The sequence below is a fragment of the Siphateles boraxobius genome, unplaced genomic scaffold, assembly GCF_051911475.1.
Source record: "Siphateles boraxobius isolate OS27281-9 unplaced genomic scaffold, OSU_SipBor_1 25, whole genome shotgun sequence".
Taxonomy (NCBI): domain Eukaryota; kingdom Metazoa; phylum Chordata; class Actinopteri; order Cypriniformes; family Leuciscidae; genus Siphateles; species Siphateles boraxobius.
The window spans coordinates 2,911,159-2,935,896 of NW_027508866.1; the positions used below are offsets into that span (position 1 = coordinate 2,911,159).

The 24,738-nt window shown below is 46.0% G+C and overlaps 23 non-coding genes across 23 annotated transcripts; 7 read left to right on the forward strand and 16 right to left on the reverse strand.

Moving 5' to 3' along the window:
* Positions 1-1,585: 1,585 nt before the first annotated feature.
* On the reverse strand, positions 1,586-1,657 carry trnap-ugg (transfer RNA proline (anticodon UGG)). Its single transcript has one exon. It is a non-coding gene; the product is annotated as a tRNA-Pro (tRNA).
* A 1,662-nt stretch (positions 1,658-3,319) lies between these two features.
* On the reverse strand, positions 3,320-3,391 carry trnap-ugg (transfer RNA proline (anticodon UGG)). The gene has a single exon. It is a non-coding gene; the product is annotated as a tRNA-Pro (tRNA).
* A 160-nt stretch (positions 3,392-3,551) lies between these two features.
* On the forward strand, positions 3,552-3,624 carry trnar-ccg (transfer RNA arginine (anticodon CCG)). The gene has a single exon. It is a non-coding gene; the product is annotated as a tRNA-Arg (tRNA).
* A 1,460-nt stretch (positions 3,625-5,084) lies between these two features.
* Positions 5,085-5,156, reverse strand: trnap-cgg (transfer RNA proline (anticodon CGG)). Its single transcript has one exon. It is a non-coding gene; the product is annotated as a tRNA-Pro (tRNA).
* A 1,093-nt stretch (positions 5,157-6,249) lies between these two features.
* trnap-ugg (transfer RNA proline (anticodon UGG)) lies at positions 6,250-6,321 on the reverse strand. The gene has a single exon. It is a non-coding gene; the product is annotated as a tRNA-Pro (tRNA).
* A 1,662-nt stretch (positions 6,322-7,983) lies between these two features.
* trnap-ugg (transfer RNA proline (anticodon UGG)) lies at positions 7,984-8,055 on the reverse strand. The gene has a single exon. It is a non-coding gene; the product is annotated as a tRNA-Pro (tRNA).
* Positions 8,056-8,215: 160 nt separating this feature from the next.
* Positions 8,216-8,288, forward strand: trnar-ccg (transfer RNA arginine (anticodon CCG)). The gene has a single exon. It is a non-coding gene; the product is annotated as a tRNA-Arg (tRNA).
* Positions 8,289-9,748: 1,460 nt separating this feature from the next.
* On the reverse strand, positions 9,749-9,820 carry trnap-cgg (transfer RNA proline (anticodon CGG)). The gene has a single exon. It is a non-coding gene; the product is annotated as a tRNA-Pro (tRNA).
* Positions 9,821-11,689: 1,869 nt separating this feature from the next.
* On the reverse strand, positions 11,690-11,761 carry trnap-ugg (transfer RNA proline (anticodon UGG)). Its single transcript has one exon. It is a non-coding gene; the product is annotated as a tRNA-Pro (tRNA).
* Positions 11,762-11,921: 160 nt separating this feature from the next.
* Positions 11,922-11,994, forward strand: trnar-ccg (transfer RNA arginine (anticodon CCG)). Its single transcript has one exon. It is a non-coding gene; the product is annotated as a tRNA-Arg (tRNA).
* Positions 11,995-13,454: 1,460 nt separating this feature from the next.
* On the reverse strand, positions 13,455-13,526 carry trnap-cgg (transfer RNA proline (anticodon CGG)). Its single transcript has one exon. It is a non-coding gene; the product is annotated as a tRNA-Pro (tRNA).
* Positions 13,527-13,844: 318 nt separating this feature from the next.
* trnap-ugg (transfer RNA proline (anticodon UGG)) lies at positions 13,845-13,916 on the reverse strand. Its single transcript has one exon. It is a non-coding gene; the product is annotated as a tRNA-Pro (tRNA).
* Positions 13,917-14,076: 160 nt separating this feature from the next.
* On the forward strand, positions 14,077-14,149 carry trnag-ccc (transfer RNA glycine (anticodon CCC)). The gene has a single exon. It is a non-coding gene; the product is annotated as a tRNA-Gly (tRNA).
* A 1,462-nt stretch (positions 14,150-15,611) lies between these two features.
* On the reverse strand, positions 15,612-15,683 carry trnap-cgg (transfer RNA proline (anticodon CGG)). The gene has a single exon. It is a non-coding gene; the product is annotated as a tRNA-Pro (tRNA).
* Positions 15,684-16,000: 317 nt separating this feature from the next.
* Positions 16,001-16,072, reverse strand: trnap-ugg (transfer RNA proline (anticodon UGG)). The gene has a single exon. It is a non-coding gene; the product is annotated as a tRNA-Pro (tRNA).
* Positions 16,073-16,232: 160 nt separating this feature from the next.
* On the forward strand, positions 16,233-16,305 carry trnap-cgg (transfer RNA proline (anticodon CGG)). Its single transcript has one exon. It is a non-coding gene; the product is annotated as a tRNA-Pro (tRNA).
* A 1,565-nt stretch (positions 16,306-17,870) lies between these two features.
* On the reverse strand, positions 17,871-17,942 carry trnap-ugg (transfer RNA proline (anticodon UGG)). Its single transcript has one exon. It is a non-coding gene; the product is annotated as a tRNA-Pro (tRNA).
* Positions 17,943-18,102: 160 nt separating this feature from the next.
* Positions 18,103-18,175, forward strand: trnap-cgg (transfer RNA proline (anticodon CGG)). Its single transcript has one exon. It is a non-coding gene; the product is annotated as a tRNA-Pro (tRNA).
* A 1,436-nt stretch (positions 18,176-19,611) lies between these two features.
* trnap-cgg (transfer RNA proline (anticodon CGG)) lies at positions 19,612-19,683 on the reverse strand. Its single transcript has one exon. It is a non-coding gene; the product is annotated as a tRNA-Pro (tRNA).
* Positions 19,684-19,960: 277 nt separating this feature from the next.
* On the reverse strand, positions 19,961-20,032 carry trnap-ugg (transfer RNA proline (anticodon UGG)). Its single transcript has one exon. It is a non-coding gene; the product is annotated as a tRNA-Pro (tRNA).
* Positions 20,033-20,192: 160 nt separating this feature from the next.
* trnar-ccg (transfer RNA arginine (anticodon CCG)) lies at positions 20,193-20,265 on the forward strand. Its single transcript has one exon. It is a non-coding gene; the product is annotated as a tRNA-Arg (tRNA).
* Positions 20,266-21,366: 1,101 nt separating this feature from the next.
* trnap-ugg (transfer RNA proline (anticodon UGG)) lies at positions 21,367-21,438 on the reverse strand. The gene has a single exon. It is a non-coding gene; the product is annotated as a tRNA-Pro (tRNA).
* Positions 21,439-23,132: 1,694 nt separating this feature from the next.
* Positions 23,133-23,204, reverse strand: trnap-cgg (transfer RNA proline (anticodon CGG)). The gene has a single exon. It is a non-coding gene; the product is annotated as a tRNA-Pro (tRNA).
* Positions 23,205-24,738: the final 1,534 nt, after the last annotated feature.

Here is a 24,738-nt window from a genome sequence, read left to right on the forward strand (position 1 = left end):
TTTTCACTTTTTCGGTCTAGTAAACAGTAGTTAATGTCTTGAATCTAGTAGGTAAAATGTCTTGAATCTAGAACAGTATTACTTTTGTTGAGCTTACAATAAGGTAAATACACTTGAGATGATGACAGGATGGTAAATTATGGCTTATTATGGCAAAAAAGCACTGCCTAATATGAGTCAGGAATACTAACTTCAAGGCATTTGTCTCAAAATGCCCATTTCCAATCTTATTTCAAGTTGGTGGTGACTTAAATCTAGAACAGTGTAACAATTATAGAACTAAAAATTAGTTAAATACACTTGAAACAAACAGGATGACAAAAGAAAATGCTACTTTTGAGGGGAAAATACTATTTTTGAGCATGACAAGCTTATTATGAGACATAAAACATCACAATACTAGTAAAATATAGCTAAAAATGAGTTTTCCCAGCTAATTTCAAGATCACTCATATCTTTTAAGGCTTAAATATAATGTCTTATTTCAAGAAATCTTACCAAGAGAATTTTCACTTGTTCCATTGGCAGATTTTTTTGCTTATTACAAGCAAAAATATCTTGTATTAATTTTTTTTTGCTTATTTTTGGAGTGGCCTTTTTTCCAGTGTATGTGGGTTGCAGTAAATGGCCAGACTATGAAGTTGTTGATAAAGAAAAGTAAATGCTTTGGCGGGGGCTGAGAGGTGGGGAGGACAACATGGCTAACTCCTCCATAATCAGATTGCCCTTCGGGTGATTTTTGGGCAACTCACTGAGTCTCAGCTCCAGAGAGAACTTCAGCAAGTCTAGTTTCTGACTGACTCATTCAAGCGGGCTTGAGCTTCTGAATGAGCTTTCTTCTCCGTCAGAATGAGCTTTCTTCTCTGTCAACTTCTAAGGGAAAACAATGCCTTTCATACACCAAGAAGAGCACAATTTGTTTTATCACCCAGCTTAAAAAAAAAAAAAAAATCCTGTGGTATCACATGCAATTGCATACAGAGTCAGAGAACCCTTGAACTCATACTAAAGGTGAGAGGGCTCGTCCGGGAAAAGGCCACTTCTTGCTTTTGCACTGGACCTACGACGAAGGCTTTGCGTACGAAAGCAGAGAGGCAGACTACACACAAAACAGGTGGGAAAGAGTCATGAACTTTAAATTAATCTAGTCATCGCTAAACATCATTGATACGTTTGTTTTGTCCATATAACCAAAATGGCTGTGTAATTGGAGAAAAATACATGGAACAGAAATGGCGGGCTCTAAATGTAAACAGCTGCATATAGGCTATGCCGTAGGCTTGACTTTGAACTAAAAGGCATCAGCCTCCCACCTAGGGAGGCTGTTACTAGGGCGTGCTTGTTGCGCTTTTTCTAAGCCGATGCTGCAAAAAGTCAATGCAAAGTTGTTCAAAGAAGATGGGGCTACTTGCGTACACTTGTACAGTCACCGAACGCTGGCCTCAAACAGAATGAGCAGGCACTAGTTTTGATAAGAGCGTTTGTCGTTAGGGAGCCGTACTCTCTGGCAGGCAGCGATTCAGAGTACGTTCTGTGCAAGAAATAAACGCTTGTCATCTGACTGGCTGCTTGTTCTGAATCTGCTGGGCTCGTCCGGGATTTGAACCCAGAACCTCTCGCACCCAAAGCGAGAATCATACCCCTAGACCAACGAGCCTGACTGACAATAGATTCGACTACTTGCGTACACTTGTAGAGTCACTGAATGCTGGCCTCTTACAGAATGGGAAGGCACTAGTTCCCACTGGCGGGCTCTAAATGTAAACAGCCGCATATAGGCTATGCCGTAGGCTTGACTTTGAACTAAAAGGCACCAGCCTCCCACCTAGGGAGGCTGTTACTAGGACGTGCTTGTTGCGCTTGCTCTAAGCCGATGCTGCAAAAAGTCAATGAAAAGTTGTTCAAAGAAACTCCACAGAACAACAAGTATACCCGTTCTTAGCGTTTCTGCAAAAGAGCCACGGTAATTCAGTTAAGAGCGATTTAAAATGCTTTGAATCCCACTACAGCATCTACAGACCGGCGAAAAAAGTTCAATTTTGCCAAAGCATCAGCCTCTGATGCTGCAGAACGTGACGTCAAGTGCTATGTGGGTTGCAGTAAATGGCCAGACTATGAAGTGGGTGATAAAGAAAAGTAAATGCTTTGGCGGGGCTGAGAGGTGGGGAGGACAACATGGCTAACTCCTCCATAATCAGATTGCCCTTCGGGTGATTTTTGGGCAACTCACTGAGTCTCAGCTCCAGAGAGAACTTCAGCAAGTCTAGTTTCTGACTGACTCATTCAAGCGGGCTTGAGCTTCTGAATGAGCTTTCTTCTCCGTCAGAATGAGCTTTCTTCTCTGTCAACTTCTAAGGGAAAACAATGCCTTTCATACACCAAGAAGAGCACAATTTGTTTTATCACCCAGCTTAAAAAAAGAAAAAAAAATCCTGTGGTATCACATGCAATTGCATACAGAGTCAGAGAACCCTTGAACTCATACTGAAGGTGAGAGGGCTCGTCCGGGATTTGAAGCCGGGATCTCTGCGTAGACTTGTAGAGTCACTGAATGCTGGCCTCTTACAGAATGGGAAGGCACTAGTTTTAATAGAAAGCGTTTGTCGTTAGGGAGCCACACTCCCTGGCAGGCAGCGATTCTGAGTTCGTTCTGTGCAAGGAAATAAGCGCTTGTCATCTGGCTGAATCTTGGCTATGTTGTAGTACAGATGAACACAAGCAGTAGTAAGGGTTTCAAAAACATGACAGTTTTGAGTTTGGCTCAGTGCTGCAAAAGGAAGGATCCAACCTTGTTGCTTGATCCAAAACAATGCCTTTCATACACCAAGAAGAGCACAATTTGTTTTATCACCCAGCTTAAAAAAAGAAAAAAAAAATCCTGTGGTATCACATGCAATTGCATACAGAGTCAGAGAACCCTTGAACTCATACTAAAGGTGAGAGGGCTCGCCCGGGATTTGAAGCCGGGATCTCTAGCACCCGAAGCGAGAATCATACCACTAGACCAACGAGCCTGCCTGACGCTGGATGGGGCTACTTGCGTACACTTGTACAGTCACCGAACGCTGGCCTCAAACAGAATGAGCAGGAACTAGTTTTAATAAGAGCGTTTGTCGTTAGGGAGCCGTACTCTCTGGCAGGCAGCGATTCAGAGTACATTCTGTGCAGGAAATAAACGCTTGTCATCTGACTGTGTTGTAGTACAGATGAACACAAGCAGTAGTAAGGGTTTCAAAAACATGACAGTTTTGAGTTTGGCTCAGTGCTGCAAAAGGAAGGATCCAACCTTGTTGCTCTAGCTGCTTGGTCTGAAATCCCCGGGCTCGTCCGGGATTTGAACCCGGGACCTCTCGCACCCAAAGCGAGAATCATACCCCTAGACCAACGAGCCTCTTTTACATTAAGTCTTTCGGGAGGGCGACACAAATTCAGTGAAGCCCATCTCAAAGACGGAACACGACCCGGCGTCGAGATACGAAAGTGTAGCTGTTTGAGCGTTAGAAACCCTTTGAAGCCAAATTACAGATCAAAGGAAAAAGAACTCCAGACAAGGCCCAGTGGCCTAATGGATAAGGCATCAGCCTCCGGAGCTGGAGATTGTGAGTTCAAGTCCCACCTGGGTTGCTTTAATGGGCTATATTTAAGTTGGATGTTCGACAAATTCAAGGATGGTTTGTTCAAAGCAATAATGACCGCAAGATCTGAGTTAGCATAGAACGGACAAACTTCGGATAGCTGTGGTGGGGTTTTGTGTGCGTCAGGCTGTCAGTGAATCATTCTTGCCTGCCCGTGCATGTGCCCTTTCAGGCTGAAATTACACAAAGCACTGTGCGCAAGAGGCCCAGTGGCCTAAGGGGAAAAGGCCACTTCTTGCTTTTGCACTGGACCTACGACGAAGGCTTTGCGTACGAAAGCAGAGAGGCAGACTACACACAAAACAGGTGGGAAAGAGTCATGAACTTTAAATTAATCTAGTCATCGAAAAACATCATTGATACGTTTGTTTTGTCCATATAACCAAAATGGCTGTGTAATTGGAGAAAAACACATGGAACAGAAATGGCGGGCTCTAAATGTAAACAGCCGCATATAGGCTATGCCGTAGGCTTGACTTTGAACTAAAAGGCATCAGCCCTCCACCTAGGGAGGCTGTTACTAGGGCGTGCTTGTTGCGTTTGCTCTAAGCCGATGCTGCAAAAAGTCAATGAAAAGTTGTTCAAAGAAACTCCACAGAACAACAAGTATAGCCGTGCTTAGCGTTTCTGCAAAAGAGCCACGGTAATTCAGTTAAGAGCTATTTAAAATGCTTTGAATCCCACTACAGCATCTACAGACCTGCGAAAAAAGTTCAATTTTGCCAAAGCATCAGCCTCTGATGCTGCAGAACGTGACGTCAAGTACTATGTGGGTTGCAGTAAATGGCCAGACTATGAAGTTGTTGATAAAGAAAAGTAAATGCTTTGGCGGGGGCTGAGAGGTGGGGAGGACAACATGGCTAACTCCTCCATAATCAGATTGCCCTTCGGGTGATTTTTGGGCAACTCACTGAGTCTCAGCTCCAGAGAGAACTTCAGCAAGTCTAGTTTCTGACTGACACATTCAAGCGGGCTTGAGCTTCTGAATGAGCTTTCTTCTCCGTCAGAATGAGCTTTCTTCTCTGTCAACTTCTAAGGGAAAACAATGCCTTTCATACACCAAGAAGAGCACAATTTGTTTTATCACCCAGCTTAAAAAAAGAAAAAAAAATCCTGTGGTATCACATGCAATTGCATACAGAGTCAGAGAACCCTTGAACTCATACTTAAGGTGAGAGGGCTCGTCCAGGATTTGAAGCCGGGATCTCTAGCACCCGAAGCGAGAATCATACCACTAGACCAACGATCCTGCCTGACGCTGGATGGGGCTACTTGCGTACACTTGTACAGTCACCGAACGCTGGCCTCAAACAGAATGAGCAGGGACTAGTTTTAATAAGAGCGTTTGTCGTTAGGGAGCCGTACTCTCTGGCAGGCAGCGATTCAGAGTACATTCTGTGCAGGAAATAAACACTTGTCATCTGACTGGCTGCTTGTTCTGAAACTGCTGGGCTCGTCCGGGATTTGAACCCGGGACCTCTCGCACCCGAAGCGAGAATCATACCCCTAGACCAACGAGCCTGACTGACAATAGATTCGGCTACTTGCGTACAGTTGTAGAGTCACTGAATGCTGGCCTCTTACAGAATGGGAAGGCACTAGTTTTAATAGAAAGCGTTTGTCGTTAGGGAGCCACACTCCCTGGCAGGCAGCGATTCTGAGTTCGTTCTGTGCAAGGAAATAAGCGCTTGTCATCTGGCTGAATCTTGGCTATGTTGTAGTACAGTTGAACACAAGCAGTAGTAAGCTTATAGTAGTAAGGCCTAATGGATAAGGCATCAGCCTCCGGAGCTGGAGATTGTGGGTTCAAGTCCCACCTGGGTCGTCTTTAATGGGCTATATTTAAGTTGGATGTTCGACAAATTCAAGGATGGTTTGTTCAAAGCAATAATGACCGCAAGATCTGAGTTAGCATAGAACGGACAAACTTCGGATAGCTGTGGTGGGGTTTTGTGTGCGTCAGACTGTCAGTGAATCATTCTTGCCTGCCCGTGCATGTGCCCTTTCAGGCTGAAATTACACAAAGCACTGTGCGCAAGAGGCCCAGTGGCCTAAGGGGAAAAGGCCACTCCTTGCTTTTGCACTGGACCTACGACGAAGGCTTTGCGTACGAAAGCAGAGAGGCAGACTACACACAAAACAGGTGGGAAAGAGTCATGAACTTTAAATTAATCTAGTCATCGCTAAACATCATTGATACGTTTGTTTTGTCCATATAACCAAAATGGCTGTGTAATTGGAGAAAAATACATGGAACAGAAATGGCGGGCTCTAAATGTAAACAGCTGCATATAGGCTATGCCGTAGGCTTGACTTTGAACTAAAAGGCATCAGCCTCCCACCTAGGGAGGCTGTTACTAGGGCGTGCTTGTTGCGCTTTTTCTAAGCCGATGCTGCAAAAAGTCAATGCAAAGTTGTTCAAAGAAGATGGGGCTACTTGCGTACACTTGTACAGTCACCGAACGCTGGCCTCAAACAGAATGAGCAGGCACTAGTTTTGATAAGAGCGTTTGTCGTTAGGGAGCCGTACTCTCTGGCAGGCAGCGATTCAGAGTACGTTCTGTGCAAGAAATAAACGCTTGTCATCTGACTGGCTGCTTGTTCTGAATCTGCTGGGCTCGTCCGGGATTTGAACCCAGGACCTCTCGCACCCAAAGCGAGAATCATACCCCTAGACCAACGAGCCTGACTGACAATAGATTCGACTACTTGCGTACACTTGTAGAGTCACTGAATGCTGGCCTCTTACAGAATGGGAAGGCACTAGTTCCCACTGGCGGGCTCTAAATGTAAACAGCCGCATATAGGCTATGCCGTAGGCTTGACTTTGAACTAAAAGGCACCAGCCTCCCACCTAGGGAGGCTGTTACTAGGACGTGCTTGTTGCGCTTGCTCTAAGCCGATGCTGCAAAAAGTCAATGAAAAGTTGTTCAAAGAAACTCCACAGAACAACAAGTATACCCGTTCTTAGCGTTTCTGCAAAAGAGCCACGGTAATTCAGTTAAGAGCGATTTAAAATGCTTTGAATCCCACTACAGCATCTACAGACCGGCGAAAAAAGTTCAATTTTGCCAAAGCATCAGCCTCTGATGCTGCAGAACGTGACGTCAAGTGCTATGTGGGTTGCAGTAAATGGCCAGACTATGAAGTGGGTGATAAAGAAAAGTAAATGCTTTGGCGGGGCTGAGAGGTGGGGAGGACAACATGGCTAACTCCTCCATAATCAGATTGCCCTTCGGGTGATTTTTGGGCAACTCACTGAGTCTCAGCTCCAGAGAGAACTTCAGCAAGTCTAGTTTCTGACTGACTCATTCAAGCGGGCTTGAGCTTCTGAATGAGCTTTCTTCTCCGTCAGAATGAGCTTTCTTCTCTGTCAACTTCTAAGGGAAAACAATGCCTTTCATACACCAAGAAGAGCACAATTTGTTTTATCACCCAGCTTAAAAAAAGAAAAAAAAATCCTGTGGTATCACATGCAATTGCATACAGAGTCAGAGAACCCTTGAACTCATACTGAAGGTGAGAGGGCTCGTCCGGGATTTGAAGCCGGGATCTCTGCGTAGACTTGTAGAGTCACTGAATGCTGGCCTCTTACAGAATGGGAAGGCACTAGTTTTAATAGAAAGCGTTTGTCGTTAGGGAGCCACACTCCCTGGCAGGCAGCGATTCTGAGTTCGTTCTGTGCAAGGAAATAAGCGCTTGTCATCTGGCTGAATCTTGGCTATGTTGTAGTACAGATGAACACAAGCAGTAGTAAGGGTTTCAAAAACATGACAGTTTTGAGTTTGGCTCAGTGCTGCAAAAGGAAGGATCCAACCTTGTTGCTTGATCCAAAACAATGCCTTTCATACACCAAGAAGAGCACAATTTGTTTTATCACCCAGCTTAAAAAAAGAAAAAAAAAATCCTGTGGTATCACATGCAATTGCATACAGAGTCAGAGAACCCTTGAACTCATACTAAAGGTGAGAGGGCTCGCCCGGGATTTGAAGCCGGGATCTCTAGCACCCGAAGCGAGAATCATACCACTAGACCAACGAGCCTGCCTGACGCTGGATGGGGCTACTTGCGTACACTTGTACAGTCACCGAACGCTGGCCTCAAACAGAATGAGCAGGAACTAGTTTTAATAAGAGCGTTTGTCGTTAGGGAGCCGTACTCTCTGGCAGGCAGCGATTCAGAGTACATTCTGTGCAGGAAATAAACGCTTGTCATCTGACTGTGTTGTAGTACAGATGAACACAAGCAGTAGTAAGGGTTTCAAAAACATGACAGTTTTGAGTTTGGCTCAGTGCTGCAAAAGGAAGGATCCAACCTTGTTGCTCTAGCTGCTTGGTCTGAAATCCCCGGGCTCGTCCGGGATTTGAACCCGGGACCTCTCGCACCCAAAGCGAGAATCATACCCCTAGACCAACGAGCCTCTTTTACATTAAGTCTTTCGGGAGGGCGACACAAATTCAGTGAAGCCCATCTCAAAGACGGAACACGACCCGGCGTCGAGATACGAAAGTGTAGCTGTTTGAGCGTTAGAAACCCTTTGAAGCCAAATTACAGATCAAAGGAAAAAGAACTCCAGACAAGGCCCAGTGGCCTAATGGATAAGGCATCAGCCTCCGGAGCTGGAGATTGTGAGTTCAAGTCCCACCTGGGTTGCTTTAATGGGCTATATTTAAGTTGGATGTTCGACAAATTCAAGGATGGTTTGTTCAAAGCAATAATGACCGCAAGATCTGAGTTAGCATAGAACGGACAAACTTCGGATAGCTGTGGTGGGGTTTTGTGTGCGTCAGGCTGTCAGTGAATCATTCTTGCCTGCCCGTGCATGTGCCCTTTCAGGCTGAAATTACACAAAGCACTGTGCGCAAGAGGCCCAGTGGCCTAAGGGGAAAAGGCCACTTCTTGCTTTTGCACTGGACCTACGACGAAGGCTTTGCGTACGAAAGCAGAGAGGCAGACTACACACAAAACAGGTGGGAAAGAGTCATGAACTTTAAATTAATCTAGTCATCGAAAAACATCATTGATACGTTTGTTTTGTCCATATAACCAAAATGGCTGTGTAATTGGAGAAAAACACATGGAACAGAAATGGCGGGCTCTAAATGTAAACAGCCGCATATAGGCTATGCCGTAGGCTTGACTTTGAACTAAAAGGCATCAGCCCTCCACCTAGGGAGGCTGTTACTAGGGCGTGCTTGTTGCGTTTGCTCTAAGCCGATGCTGCAAAAAGTCAATGAAAAGTTGTTCAAAGAAACTCCACAGAACAACAAGTATAGCCGTGCTTAGCGTTTCTGCAAAAGAGCCACGGTAATTCAGTTAAGAGCTATTTAAAATGCTTTGAATCCCACTACAGCATCTACAGACCTGCGAAAAAAGTTCAATTTTGCCAAAGCATCAGCCTCTGATGCTGCAGAACGTGACGTCAAGTACTATGTGGGTTGCAGTAAATGGCCAGACTATGAAGTTGTTGATAAAGAAAAGTAAATGCTTTGGCGGGGGCTGAGAGGTGGGGAGGACAACATGGCTAACTCCTCCATAATCAGATTGCCCTTCGGGTGATTTTTGGGCAACTCACTGAGTCTCAGCTCCAGAGAGAACTTCAGCAAGTCTAGTTTCTGACTGACACATTCAAGCGGGCTTGAGCTTCTGAATGAGCTTTCTTCTCCGTCAGAATGAGCTTTCTTCTCTGTCAACTTCTAAGGGAAAACAATGCCTTTCATACACCAAGAAGAGCACAATTTGTTTTATCACCCAGCTTAAAAAAAGAAAAAAAAATCCTGTGGTATCACATGCAATTGCATACAGAGTCAGAGAACCCTTGAACTCATACTTAAGGTGAGAGGGCTCGTCCAGGATTTGAAGCCGGGATCTCTAGCACCCGAAGCGAGAATCATACCACTAGACCAACGATCCTGCCTGACGCTGGATGGGGCTACTTGCGTACACTTGTACAGTCACCGAACGCTGGCCTCAAACAGAATGAGCAGGGACTAGTTTTAATAAGAGCGTTTGTCGTTAGGGAGCCGTACTCTCTGGCAGGCAGCGATTCAGAGTACATTCTGTGCAGGAAATAAACACTTGTCATCTGACTGGCTGCTTGTTCTGAAACTGCTGGGCTCGTCCGGGATTTGAACCCGGGACCTCTCGCACCCGAAGCGAGAATCATACCCCTAGACCAACGAGCCTGACTGACAATAGATTCGGCTACTTGCGTACAGTTGTAGAGTCACTGAATGCTGGCCTCTTACAGAATGGGAAGGCACTAGTTTTAATAGAAAGCGTTTGTCGTTAGGGAGCCACACTCCCTGGCAGGCAGCGATTCTGAGTTCGTTCTGTGCAAGGAAATAAGCGCTTGTCATCTGGCTGAATCTTGGCTATGTTGTAGTACAGATGAACACAAGCAGTAGTAAGCTTATAGTAGTAAGGCCTAATGGATAAGGCATCAGCCTCCGGAGCTGGAGATTGTGGGTTCAAGTCCCACCTGGGTCGTCTTTAATGGGCTATATTTAAGTTGGATGTTCGACAAATTCAAGGATGGTGGTTCAAAGCAATAATGACCGCAAGATCTGAGTTAGCATAGAACGGACAAACTTCGGATAGCTGTGGTGGGGTTTTGTGTGCGTCAGACTGTCAGTGAATCATTCTTGCCTGCCCGTGCATGTGCCCTTTCAGGCTGAAATTACACAAAGCACTGTGCGCAAGAGGCCCAGTGGCCTAAGGGGAAAAGGCCACTTCTTGCTTTTGCACTGGACCTACGACGACGGCTTTGCGTACGAAAGCAGAGAGGCAGACTACACACAAAACAGGTGGGAAAGAGTCATGAACTTTAAATTAATCTAGTCATCGAAAAACATCATTGATACGTTTGTTTTGTCCATATAACCAAAATGGCTGTGTAATTGGAGAAAAACACATGGAACAGAAATGGCGGGCTCTAAATGTAAACAGCCGCATATAGGCTATGCCGTAGGCTTGACTTTGAACTAAAAGGCATCAGCCTCCCACCTAGGGAGGCTGTTACTAGGGCGTGCTTGTTGCGCTTGCTCTAAGCCGATGCTGCAAAAAGTCAATGAAAAGTTGTTCAAAGAAACTCCACAGAACAACAAGTATACCCGTGCTTAGCGTTTCTGCAAAAGAGCCACGGTAATTCAGTTAAGAGCGATTTAAAATGCTTTGAATCCCACTACAGCATCTACAGACCTGCGAAAAAAGTTCAATTTTGCCAAAGCATCAGCCTCTGATGCTGCAGAACGTGACGTCAAGTACTATGTGGGTTGCAGTAAATGGCCAGACTATGAAGTTGTTGATAAAGAAAAGTAAATGCTTTGGCGGGGGCTGAGAGGTGGGGAGGACAACATGGCTAACTCCTCCATAATCAGATTGCCCTTCGGGTGATTTTTGGGCAACTCACTGAGTCTCAGCTCCAGAGAGAACTTCAGCAAGTCTAGTTTCTGACTGACTCATTCAAGCGGGCTTGAGCTTCTGAATGAGCTTTCTTCTCCGTCAGAATGAGCTTTCTTCTCTGTCAACTTCTAAGGGAAAACAATGCCTTTCATACACCAAGAAGAGCACAATTTGTTTTATCACCCAGCTTAAAAAAAGAAAAAAAAATCCTGTGGTATCACATGCAATTGCATACAGAGTCAGAGAACCCTTGAACTCATACTAAAGGTGAGAGGGCTCGCCCGGGATTTGAAGCCGGGATCTCTAGCACCCGAAGCGAGAATCATACCACTAGACCAACGAGCCTGCCTGACGCTGGATGGGGCTACTTGCGTACACTTGTACAGTCACCGAACGCTGGCCTCAAACAGAATGAGCAGGGACTAGTTTTAATAAGAGCGTTTGTCGTTAGGGAGCCGTACTCTCTGGCAGGCAGCGATTCAGAGTACATTCTGTGCAGGAAATAAACGCTTGTCATCTGACTGTGTTGTAGTACAGATGAACACAAGCAGTAGTAAGGGTTTCAAAAACATGACAGTTTTGAGTTTGGCTCAGTGCTGCAAAAGGAAGGATCCAACCTTGTTGCTCTAGCTGCTTGGTCTGAAATCCCCGGGCTCGTCCGGGATTTGAACCCGGGACCTCTCACACCCAAAGCGAGAATCATACCCCTAGACCAACGAGCCTCTTTTACATTAAGTCTTTCGGGAGGGCGCCACAAATTCAGTGAAGCCCATCTCAAAGACGGAACACGACCCGGCGTCGAGATACGAAAGTGTAGCTGTTTGAGCGTTAGAAACCCTTTGAAGCCAAATTACAGATCAAAGGAAAAAGAACTCCAGACAAGGCCCAGTGGCCTAATGGATAAGGCATCAGCCTCCGGAGCTGGAGATTGTGAGTTCAAGTCCCACCTGGGTTGCTTTAATGGGCTATATTTAAGTTGGATGTTCGACAAATTCAAGGATGGTTGGTTCAAAGCAATAATGACCGCAAGATCTGAGTTAGCATAGAACGGACAAACTTCGAATAGCTGTGGTGGGGTTTTGTGTGCGTCAGACTGTCAGTGAATCATTCTTGCCTGCCCGTGCATGTGCCCTTTCAGGGTGAAATTACACAAAGCACTGTGCGCAAGAGGCCCAGTGGCCTAAGGGGAAAAGGCCACTTCTTGCTTTTGCACAGGACCTACGACGAAGGCTTTGCGTACGAAAGCAGAGAGGCAGACTACACACAAAACAAGTGGGAAAGAGTCATGAACTTTAAATTAATCTAGTCATCGAAAAACATCATTGATACGTTTGTTTTGTCCATATAACCAAAATGGCTGTGTAATTGGAGAAAAACACATGGAACAGAAATGGCGGGCTCTAAATGTAAACAGCCGCATATAGGCTATGCCGTAGGCTTGACTTTGAACTAAAAGGCATCAGGCCTCCACCTAGGGAGGCTGTTACTAGGGCGTGCTTGTTGCGCTTGCTCTAAGCCGATGCTGCAAAAAGTCAATGAAAAGTTGTTCAAAGAAACTCCACAGAACAACAAGTATACCCGTGCTTAGCGTTTCTGCAAAAGAGCCACGGTAATTCAGTTAAGAGCTATTTAAAATGCTTTGAATCCCACTACAGCATCTACAGACCTGCGAAAAAAGTTCAATTTTGCCAAAGCATCAGCCTCTGATGCTGCAGAACGTGACGTCAAGTACTATGTGGGTTGCAGTAAATGGCCAGACTATGAAGTTGTTGATAAAGAAAAGTAAATGCTTTGGCGGGGGCTGAGAGGTGGGGAGGACAACATGGCTAACTCCTCCATAATCAGATTGCCCTTCGGGTGATTTTTGGGCAACTCACTGAGTCTCAGCTCCAGAGAGAACTTCAGAAAGTCTAGTTTCTGACTGACTCATTCAAGCGGGCTTGAGCTTCTGAATGAGCTTTCTTCTCCGTCAGAATGAGCTTTCTTCTCTGTCAACTTCTAAGGGAAAACAATGCCTTTCATACACCAAGAAGAGCACAATTTGTTTTATCACCCAGCTTAAAAAAAGAAAAAAAAATCCTGTGGTATCACATGCAATTGCATACAGAGTCAGAGAACCCTTGAACTCATACTAAAGGTGAGAGGGCTCGCCCGGGATTTGAAGCCGGGATCTCTAGCACCCGAAGCGAGAATCATACCACTAGACCAACGAGCCTGCCTGACGCTGGATGGGGCTACTTGCGTACACTTGTACAGTCACCGAACGCTGGCCTCAAACAGAATGAGCAGGGACTAGTTTTAATAAGAGCGTTTGTCGTTAGGGAGCCGTACTCTCTGGCAGGCAGCGATTCAGAGTACATTCTGTGCAGGAAATAAACGCTTATCATCTGACTGGCTGCTTGTTCTGAAACTGCTGGGCTCGTCCGGGATTTGAACCTGGGACCTCTCGCACCCGAAGCGAGAATCATACCCCTAGACCAACGAGCCTGACTGACAATAGATTCGGCTACTTGCGTACAGTTGTAGAGTCACTGAATGCTGGCCTCTTACAGAATGGGAAGGCACTAGTTTTAATAAAAAGCGTTTGTCGTTAGGGAGCCACACTCCCTGGCAGGCAGCGATTCTGAGTTCGTTCTGTGCAAGGAAATAAGCGCTTGTCATCTGGCTGAATCTTGGCTATGTTGTAGTACAGATGAACACAAGCAGTAGTAAGGGTTTCAAAAACATGACAGTTTTGAGTTTGGCTCAGTGCTGCAAAAGGAAGGATCCAACCTTGTTGCTCTAGCTGCTTGGTCTGAAACCCCCGGGCTCGTCCGGGATTTGAACCCGGGACCTCTCGCACCCAAAGCGAGAATCATACCCCTAGACCAACGAGCCTCTTTTACATTAAGTCTTTCGGGAGGGCGCCACAAATTCAGTGAAGCCCATCTCAAAGACGGAACACGACCTGGCGTCGAGATACGAAAGTGTAGCTGTTTGAGCGTTAGAAACCCCTTGAAGCCAAATTACTGATCAAAGGAAAAAGAACTCCAGACAAGGCCCAGTGGCCTAATGGATAAGGCATCAGCCTCCCGAGCTGGAGATTGTGAGTTCAAGTCCCACCTGGGTCGTCTTTAATTGGCTATATTTAAGTTGGATGTTCGACAAATTCAAGGATGGTTTGTTCAAAGCAATAATGACCGCAAGATCTGAGTTAGCATAGAACGGACAAACTTCGGATAGCTGTGGTGGGGTTTTGTGTGCGTCAGACTGTCAGTGAATCATTCTTGCCTGCCCGTGCATGTGCCCTTTCAGGCTGAAATTACACAAAGCACTGTGCGCAAGAGTCCCAGTGGCCTAAGGGGAAAAGGCCACTTCTTGCTTTTGCACTGGACCTACGACGAAGGCTTTGCGTACGAAAGCAGAGAGGCAGACTACACACAAAACAGGTGGGAAAGAGTCATGAACTTTAAATTAATCTAGTCATCGAAAAACATCATTGATACGTTTGTTTTGTCCATATAACCAAAATGGCTGTGTAATTGGAGAAAAACACATGGAACAGAAATGGCGGGCTCTAAATGTAAACAGCCGCATATAGGCTATGCCGTAGGCTTGACTTTGAACTAAAAGGCATCAGCCTCCCACCTAGGGAGGCTGTTACTAGGGCGTGCTTGTTGCGCTTGCTCTAAGCCGATGCTGCAAAAAGTCAATGAAAAGTTGTTCAAAGAAACTCCACAGAACAACAAGTATACCCGTGCTTAGCGTTTCTGCAAAAGAGCCACGGTAATTCAGTTAAGAGCGATTTAAAATGCTTTGAATCCCACTACAGCATCTACAGACTTGCGAAAAAAGTTCAATTTTGCCAAAGCATCAGCCTCTGATGCTGCAGAACGTGACGTCAAGTACTATGTGGGTTGCAGTAAATGGCCAGACTATGAAGTTGTTGATAAAGAAAAGTAAATGCTTTGGCGGGGGCTGAGAGGTGGGGAGGACAACATGGCTAACTCCTCCATAATCAGATTGCCCTTCGGGTGATTTTTGGGCAACTCATTGAGTCTCAGCTCCAGAGAGAACTTCAGCAAGTCTAGTTTCTGACTGACTCATTCAAGCGGGCTTGAGCTTCTGAATGAGCTTTCTTCTCCGTCAGAATGAGCTTTCTTCTCTGTCAACTTCTAAGGGAAAACAATGCCTTTCATACACCAAGAAGAGCACAATTTGTTTTATCACCCACCTTAAAAAAAGAAAAAAAAAATCCTGTGGTATCACATGCAATTGCATACAGAGTCAGAGAACCCTTGAACTCATACTAAAGGTGAGAGGGCTCGCCCGGGATTTGAAGCCGGGATCTCTAGCACCCGAAGCGAGAATCATACCACTAGACCAACGAGCCTGCCTGACGCTGGATGGGGCTACTTGCGTACACTTGTACAGTCACCGAACGCTGGCCTCAAACAGAATGAGCAGGGACTAGTTTTAATAAGAGCGTTTGTCGTTAGGGAGCCGTACTCTCTGGCAGGCAGCGATTCAGAGTACATTCTGTGCAGGAAATAAACGCTTATCATCTGACTGGCTGCTTGTTCTGAAACTGCTGGGCTCGTCCGGGATTTGAACCCGGGACCTCTCTCACCCGAAGCGAGAATCATACCCCTAGACCAACGAGCCTGACTGACAATAGATTCGGCTACTTGCGTACAGTTGTAGAGTCACTGAATGCTGGCCTCTTACAGAATGGGAAGGCACTAGTTTTAATAGAAAGCGTTTGTCGTTAGGGAGCCACACTCCCTGAGAGGCAGCGATTCTGAGTTCGTTCTGTGCAAGGAAATAAGCGCTTGTCATCTGGCTGAATCTTGGCTATGTTGTAGTACAGATGAACACAAGCAGTAGTAAGGGTTTCAAAACATGACAGTTTTGAGTTTGGCTCAGTGCTGCAAAAGGAAGGATCCAACCTTGTTGCTCTAGCTACTTGGTCTGAAATCCCCGGGCTCGTCCGGGATTTGAACCCGGGACCTCTCGCACCCAAAGCGAGAATCATACCCCTAGACCAACGAGCCTCTTTTACATTAAGTCTTTCGGGAGGGCGCCACAAATTCAGTGAAGCCCATCTCAAAGACGGAACACGACCCGGCGTCGAGATACGAAAGTGTAGCTGTTTGAGCGTTAGAAACCCTTTGAAGCCAAATTACTGATCAAAGGAAAAAGAACTCCAGACAAGGCCCAGTGGCCTAATGGATAAGGCATCAGCCTCGGGAGCTGGAGATTGTGAGTTCAAGTCCCACCTGGGTTGCTTTAATGGGCTATATTTAAGTTGGATGTTCGACAAATTCAAGGATGGTTTGTTCAAAGCAATAATGACCGCAAGATCTGAGTTAGCATAGAACGGACAAACTTCGGATAGCTGTGGTGGGGTTTTGTGTGCGTCAGACTGTCAGTGAATCATTCTTGCCTGCCCGTGCATGTGCCCTTTCAGGCTGAAATTACACAAAGCACTGTGCGCAAGAGGCCCAGTGGCCTAAGGGGAAAAGGCCACTTCTTGCTTTTGCACTGGACCTACGACGAAGGCTTTGCGTACGAAAGCAGAGAGGCAGACTACACACAAAACAGGTGGGAAAGAGTCATGAACTTTAAATTAATCTAGTCATCGAAAAACATCATTGATACGTTTGTTTTGTCCATATAACCAAAATGGCTGTGTAATTGGAGAAAAACACATGGAACAGAAATGGCGGGCTCTAAATGTAAACAGCCGCATATAGGCTATGCCGTAGGCTTGACTTTGAACTAAAAGGCATCAGCCTCCCACCTAGGGAGGCTGTTACTAGGGCGTGCTTGTTGCGCTTGCTCTAAGCCGATGCTGCAAAAAGTCAATGAAAAGTTGTTCAAAGAAACTCCACAGAACAACAAGTATACCCGTGCTTAGCGTTTCTGCAAAAGAGCCACGGTAATTCAGTTAAGAGCGATTTAAAATGCTTTGAATCCCACTACAGCATCTACAGACCTGCGAAAAAAGTTCAATTTTGCCAAAGCATCAGCCTCTGATGCTGCAGAACGTGACGTCAAGTACTATGTGGGTTGCAGTAAATGGCCAGACTATGAAGTTGTTGATAAAGAAAAGTAAATGCTTTGGCGGGGGCTGAGAGGTGGGGAGGACAACATGGCTAACTCCTCCATAATCAGATTGCCCTTCGGGTGATTTTTGGGCAACTCACTGAGTCTCACCTCCAGGGAGAACTTCAGCAAGTCTAGTTTCTGACTGACTCATTCAAGCGGGCTTGAGCTTCTGAATGAGCTTTCTTCTCCGTCAGAATGAGCTTTCTTCTCTGTCAACTTCTAAGGGAAAACAATGCCTTTCATACACCAAGAAGAGCACAATTCGTTTTATCACCCAGCTTAAAAAAAGAAAAAAAAATCCTGTGGTATCACATGCAATTGCATACAGAGTCAGAGAACCCTTGAACTCATACTAAAGGTGAGAGGGCTCGTCCAGGATTTGAAGCCAGGATCTCTAGCACCCGAAGCGAGAATCATACCACTAGACCAACGATCCTGCCTGACGCTGGATGGGGCTACTTGCGTACACTTGTACAGTCACCGAACGCTGGCCTCAAACAGAATGAGCAGGGACTAGTTTTAATAAGAGCGTTTGTCGTTAGGGAGCCTTACTCTCTGGCAGGCAGCGATTCAGAGTACATTCTGTGCAGGAAATAAACGCTTGTCATCTGACTGTGTTGTAGTACAGATGAACACAAGCAGTAGTAAGGGTTTCAAAAACATGACAGTTTTGAGTTTGGCTCAGTGCTGCAAAAGGAAGGATTCAACCTTGTTGCTCTAGCTGCTTGGTCTGAAATCCCCGGGCTCGTCCGGGATTTGAACCCGGGACCTCTCGCACCCAAAGCGAGAATCATACCCCTAGACCAACGAGCCTCTTTTACATTAAGTCTTTCGGGAGGGCGCCACAAATTCAGTGAAGCCCATCTCAAAGACGGAACACGACCCGGCGTCGAGATACGAAAGTGTAGCTGTTTGAGCGTTAGAAACCCTTTGAAGCCAAATTACTGATCAAAGGAAAAAGAACTCCAGACAAGGCCCAGTGGCCTAATGGATAAGGCATCAGCCTCGGGAGCTGGAGATTGTGAGTTCAAGTCCCACCTGGGTTGCTTTAATGGGCTATATTTAAGTTGGATGTTCGACAAATTCAAGGATGGTTTGTTCAAAGCAATAATGACCGCAAGATCTGAGTTAGCATAGAACGGACAAACTTCGGATAGCTGTGGTGGGGTTTTGTGTGCGTCAGACTGTCAGTGAATCATTCTTGCATGCCCGTGCATGTGCCCTTTCAGGCTGAAATTACACAAAGCACTGTGCGCAAGAGGCCCAGTGGCCTAAGGGGAAAAGGCCACTTCTTGCTTTTGCACTGGACCTACGACGAAGGCTTTGCGTACGAAAGCAGAGAGGCAGACTACACACAAAACAGGTGGGAAAGAGTCATGAACTTTAAATTAATCTAGTCATCGAAAAACATCATTGATACGTTTGTTTTGTCCATATAACCAAAATGGCTGTGTAATTGGAGAAAAACACATGGAACAGAAATGGCGGGCTCTAAATGTAAACAGCCGCATATAGGCTATGCCGTAGGCTTGACTTTGAACTAAAAGGCATCAGCCCTCCACCTAGGGAGGCTGTTACTAGGGCGTGCTTGTTGCGCTTGCTCTAAGCCGATGCTGCAAAAAGTCAATGAAAAGTTGTTCAAAGAAACTCCACAGAACAAGTATACCCGTGCTTAGCGTTTCTGCAAAAGAGCCACGGTAATTCAGTTAAGAGCTATACAGCATCTACAGACCTGCGAAAAAAGTTCAATTTTGCCAAAGCATCAGCCTCTGATGCTGCAGAACGTGACGTCAAGTACTATGTGGGTTGCAGTAAATGGCCAGACTATGAAGTTGTTGATAAAGAAAAGTAAATGCTTTCGCGGGGGCTGAGAGGTGGGGAGGACAACATGGCTAACTCCTCCATAATCAGATTGCCCTTCGGGTGATTTTTGGGCAACTCACTGAGTCTCAGCTCCAGAGAGAACTTCAGCAAGTCTAGTTTCTGACTGACTCATTCAAGCGGGCTTGAGCTTCTGAATGAGCTTTCTTCTCCGTCAGAATGAGCTTTCTTCTCTGTCAACTTCTAAGGGAAAACAATGCCTTTCATACACCAAGAAGAGCACAATTTGTTTTATCACCCAGCTTAAAAAAAGAAAAAAAAATCCTGTGGTATCACATGCAATTGCATACAGAGTCAGAGAACCCTTGAACTCATGCTAAAGGTGAGAGGGCTCGTCCGGGATTTGAAGCCGGGATCTCTAGCACCCCGAAGCGAGAATCATACCACTAGACCAACGAGCCTGCCTGACGCTGGATGGGGCTACTTGCGTACACTTGTACAGTCACCGAACGCTGGCCTCAAACAGAATGAGCAGGGACTAGTTTTAATAAGAGCGTTTGTCGTTAGGGAGCCGTACTCTCTGGCAGGCAGCGATTCAGAGTACATTCTGTGCAGGAAATAAACGCTTGTCATCTGACTGGCTGCTTGTTCTGAAACTGCTGGGCTCGTCCGGGATTTGAACCCGGGACTTCTCGCACCCGAAGCGAGAAACATACCCCTAGACCAACGAGCCTGACTGACAATAGATTCGGCTACTTGCGTAAAGGCACTAGTTTTAATAGAAAGCGTTTGTCGTTAGGGAGCCACACTCCCTGGCAGGCAGCGATTCTGAGTTCGTTCTGTGCAAGGAAATAAGCGCTTGTCATCTGGCTGAATCTTGGCTATGTTGTAGTACAGATGAACACAAGCAGTAGTAAGGGTTTCAAAAACATGACAGTTTTGAGTTTGGCTCAGTGCTGCAAAAGGAAGGATCCAACCTTGTTGCTCTAGCTGCTTGGTCTGAAATCCCCGGGCTCGTCCGGGATTTGAACCCAGGACCTCTCGCACCCAAAGCGAGAATCATACCCCTAGACCAACGAGCCTCTTTTACATTAAGTCTTTCGGGAGGGCGCCACAAATTCAGTGAAGCCCATCTCAAAGACGGAACACGACCTGGCGTCGAGATACGAAAGTGTAGCTGTTTGAGCGTTAGAAACCCCTTGAAGCCAAATTACTGATCAAAGGAAAAAGAACTCCAGACAAGGCCCAGTGGCCTAATGGATAAGGCATCAGCCTCCGGAGCTGGAGATTGTGAGTTCAAGTCCCACCTGGGTCGTCTTTAATGGGCTATATTTAAGTTGGATGTTCGACAAATTCAAGGATGGTTTGTTCAAAGCAATAATGACCGCAAGATCTGAGTTAGCATAGAACGGACAAACTTCGGATAGCTGTGGTGGGGTTTTGTGTGCGTCAGACTGTCAGTGAATCATTCTTGCCTGCCCGTGCATGTGCCCTTTCAGGCTGAAATTACACAAAGCACTGTGCGCAAGAGTCCCAGTGGCCTAAGGGGAAAAGGCCACTTCTTGCTTTTGCACTGGACCTACGACGAAGGCTTTACGTACGAAAGCAGAGAGGCAGACTACACACAAAACAGGTGGGAAAGAGTCATGAACTTTAAATTAATCTAGTCATCGAAAAACATCATTGATACGTTTGTTTTGTCCATATAACCAAAATGGCTGTGTAATTGGAGAAAAACACATGGAACAGAAATGGCGGGCTCTAAATGTAAACAGCCGCATATAGGCTATGCCGTAGGCTTGACTTTGAACTAAAAGGCATCAGCCTCCCACCTAGGGAGGCTGTTACTAGGGCGTGCTTGTTGCGCTTGCTCTAAGCCGATGCTGCAAAAAGTCAATGAAAAGTTGTTCAAAGAAACTCCACAGAACAACAAGTATACCCGTGCTTAGCGTTTCTGCAAAAGAGCCACGGTAATTCAGTTAAGAGCGATTTAAAATGCTTTGAATCCCACTACAGCATCTACAGACCTGCGAAAAAAGTTCAATTTTGCCAAAGCGAAGCCGGGATCTCTAGCACCCGAAGCGAGAATCATACCACTACACCAACGAGCCTGCCTGACGCTGGATGGGGCTACTTGCGTACACTTGTACAGTCACTGAACGCTGGCCTCAAACAGAATGAGCAGGGGCTAGTTTTAATAAGAGCGTTTGTCGTTAGGGAGCCGTACTCTCTGGCAGGCAGCGATTCAGAGTACATTCTGTGCAGGAAATAAACACTTGTCATCTGACTGTGTTGTAGTACAGATGAACACAAGCAGTAGTAAGGGTTTCAAAAACATGACAGTTTTGAGTTTGGCTCAGTGCTGCAAAAGGAAGGATCCAACCTTGTTGCTCTAGCTGCTTGGTCTGAAATCCCCGGGCTCGTCCGGGATTTGAACCCGGGACCTCTCGCACCCAAAGCGAGAATCATACCCCTAGACCAACGAGCCTCTTTTACATTAAGTCTTTCGGGAGGGCGCCACAAATTCAGTGAAGCCCATCTCAAAGACGGAAAACGACCCGGCGTCGAGATACGAAAGTGTAGCTGTTTGAGCGTTAGAAACCCCTTGAAGCCAAATTACTGATCACAGGAAAAAGAACTCCAGACAAGGTCCAGTGGCCTAATGGATAAGGCATCAGCCTCGGGAGCTGGAGATTGTGAGTTCAAGTCCCACCTGGGTTGCTTTAATGGGCTATATTTAAGTTGGATGTTCGACAAATTCAAGGATGGTTTGTTCAAAGCAATAATGACCGCAAGATCTGAGTTAGCATAGAACGGACAAACTTCGGATAGCTGTGGTGGGGTTTTGTGTGCGTCAGGCTGTCAGTGAATCATTCTTGCCTGCCCGTGCATGTGCCCTTTCAGGCTGAAATTACACAAAGCACTGTGCGCAAGAGGCCCAGTGGCCTAAGGGGAAAAGGCCACTTCTTGCTTTTGCACTGGACCTACGACGAAGGCTTTGCGTACGAAAGCAGAGAGGCAGACTACACACAAAACAGGTGGGAAAGAGTCATGAACTTTAAATTAATCTAGTCATCGAAAAACATCATTGATACGTTTGTTTTGTCCATATAACCAAAATGGCTGTGTAATTGGAGAAAAACACTTGGAACAGAAATGGCGGGCTGTAAATGTAAACAGCCGCATATAGGCTATGCCGTAGGCTTGACTTTGAACTAAAAGGCATCAGCCTCCCACCTAGGGAGGCTGTTACTAGGGCGTGCTTGTTGCGCTTGCTCTAAGCCGATGCTGCAAAAAGTCAATGAAAAGTTGTTCAAAGAAACTCCACAGAACAACAAGTATACCCGTGCTTAGCGTTTCTGCAAAAGAGCCACATTAATTCAGTTAAGAGCGATTTAAAATGCTTTGAATCCCACTAAAGCATCTACAGACCTGCGAAAAAAGTTCAATTTTGCCAAAGCATCAGCCTCTGATGCTGCAGAACGTGACGTCAAGTACTATGTGGGTTGCAGTAAATGGCCAGACTATGAAGTTGTTGATAAAGAAAAGTAAATGCTTTGGCGGGGGCTGAGAGGTGGGGAGGACAACATGGCTAACTCCTCCATAATCAGATTGCCCTTCGGGTGATTTTTGGGCAACTCACTGAGTCTCAGCTCCAGAGAGAACTTCAGCAAGTCTAGTTTCTGACTGACTCATTCAAGCGGGCTTGAGCTTCTGAATGAGCTTTCTTCTCCGTCAGAATGAGCTTTCTTCTCTGTCAACTTCTAAGGGAAAACAATGCCTTTCATACACCAAGAAGAGCACAATTTGTTTTATCACCCAGCTTAAAAAAAGAAAAAAAAAATCCTGTGATATCACATGCAATTGCATACAGAGTCAGAGAACCCTTGAACTCATACTAAAGGTGAGAGGGCTCGCCCGGGATTTGAAGCCGGGATCTCTAGCACCCGAAGCGAGAATCATACCACTAGACCAACGAGCCTGCCTGACGCTGGATAGGGCTACTTGCGTACACTTGTACAGTCACCGAACGCTGGCCTCAAACAGAATGAGCAGGGACTAGTTTTAATAAGAGCGTTTGTCGTTAGGGAGCCGTACTCTCTGGCAGGCAGCGATTCAGAGTACATTCTGTGCAGGAAATAAACGCTTGTCATCTGACTGGCTGCTTGTTCTGAAACTGCTGGGCTCGTCCGGGATTTGAACCCGGGATCTCTCGCACCCGAAGCGAGAATCATACCCCTAGACCAACGAGCCTGACTGACAAAAGATTCGGCTACTTGCGTACATTTGTAGAGTCACTGAATGCTGGCCTCTTACAGAATGGGAAGGCACTAGTTTTAATAGAAAGCGTTTGTCGTTAGGGAGCCACACTCCCTGGCAGGCAGCGATTCTGAGTTCGTTCTGTGCAAGGAAATAAGCGCTTGTCATCTGGCTGAATCTTGGCTATGTTGTAGTACAGATGAACACAAGCAGTAGTAAGCTTATAGTAGTAAGGCCTAATGGATAAGGCATCAGCCTCCGGAGCTGGAGATTGTGGGTTCAAGTCCCACCTGGGTCGTCTTTAATGGACTATATTTAAGTTGGATGTTCGACAAATTCAAGGATGGTTTGTTCAAAGCAATAATGACCGCAAGATCTGAGTTAGCATAGAACGGACAAACTTCGGATAGCTGTGGTGGGGTTTTGTGTGCGTCAGGCTGTCAGTGAATCATTCTTGCCTGCCCGTGCATGTGCCCTTTCAGGCTGAAATTACACAAAGCACTGTGCGCAAGAGGCCCAGTGGCCTAAGGGGAAAAGGCCACTTCTTGCTTTTGCACTGGACCTACGACGAAGGCTTTGCGTACGAAAGCAGAGAGGCAGACTACACACAAAACAGGTGGGAAAGAGTCATGAACTTTAAATTAATCTAGTCATCGAAAAACATCATTGATACGTTTGTTTTGTCCATATAACCAAAATGGCTGTGTAATTGGAGAAAAACACATGGAACATAAATGGCGGGCTCTAAATGCAAACAGCCGCATATAGGCTATGCCGTAGGCTTGACTTTGAACTAAAAGGCATCAGCCTCCCACCTAGGGAGGCTGTTACTAGGGCGTGCTTGTTGCGCTTGCTCTAAGCCGATACTGCAAAAAGTCAATGAAAAGTTGTTCAAAGAAATTCCACAGAACAACAAGTATACCCGTGCTTAGCGTTTCTGCAAAAGAGCTACGGTAATTCAGTTAAGAGCGATTTAAAATGCTTTGAATCCCACTACAGCATCTACAGACCTGCGAAAAAAGTTCAATTTTGCCAAAGCATCAGCCTCTGATGCTGCAGAACGTGACGTCAAGTACTATGTGGGTTGCAGTAAATGGCCAGACTATGAAGTTGTTGATAAAGAAAAGTAAATGCTTTGGCGGGGGCTGAGAGGTGGGGAGGACAACATGGCTAACTCCTCCATAATCAGATTGCCCTTCGGGTGATTTTTGGGCAACTCACTGAGTCTCAGCTCCAGAGAGAACTTCAGCAAGTCTAGTTTCTGACTGACTCATTCAAGCGGGCTTGAGCTTCTGAATGAGCTTTCTTCTCCGTCAGAATGAGCTTTCTTCTCTGTCAACTTCTAAGGGAAAACAATGCCTTTCATACACCAAGAAGAGCACAATTTGTTTTATCACCCAGCTTAAAAAAAGAAAAAAAAATCCTGTGGTATCACATGCAATTGCATACAGAGTCAGAGAACCCTTGAACTCATACTAAAGGTGAGAGGGCTCGTCCGGGATTTGAAGCCGGGATCTCTAGCACCCGA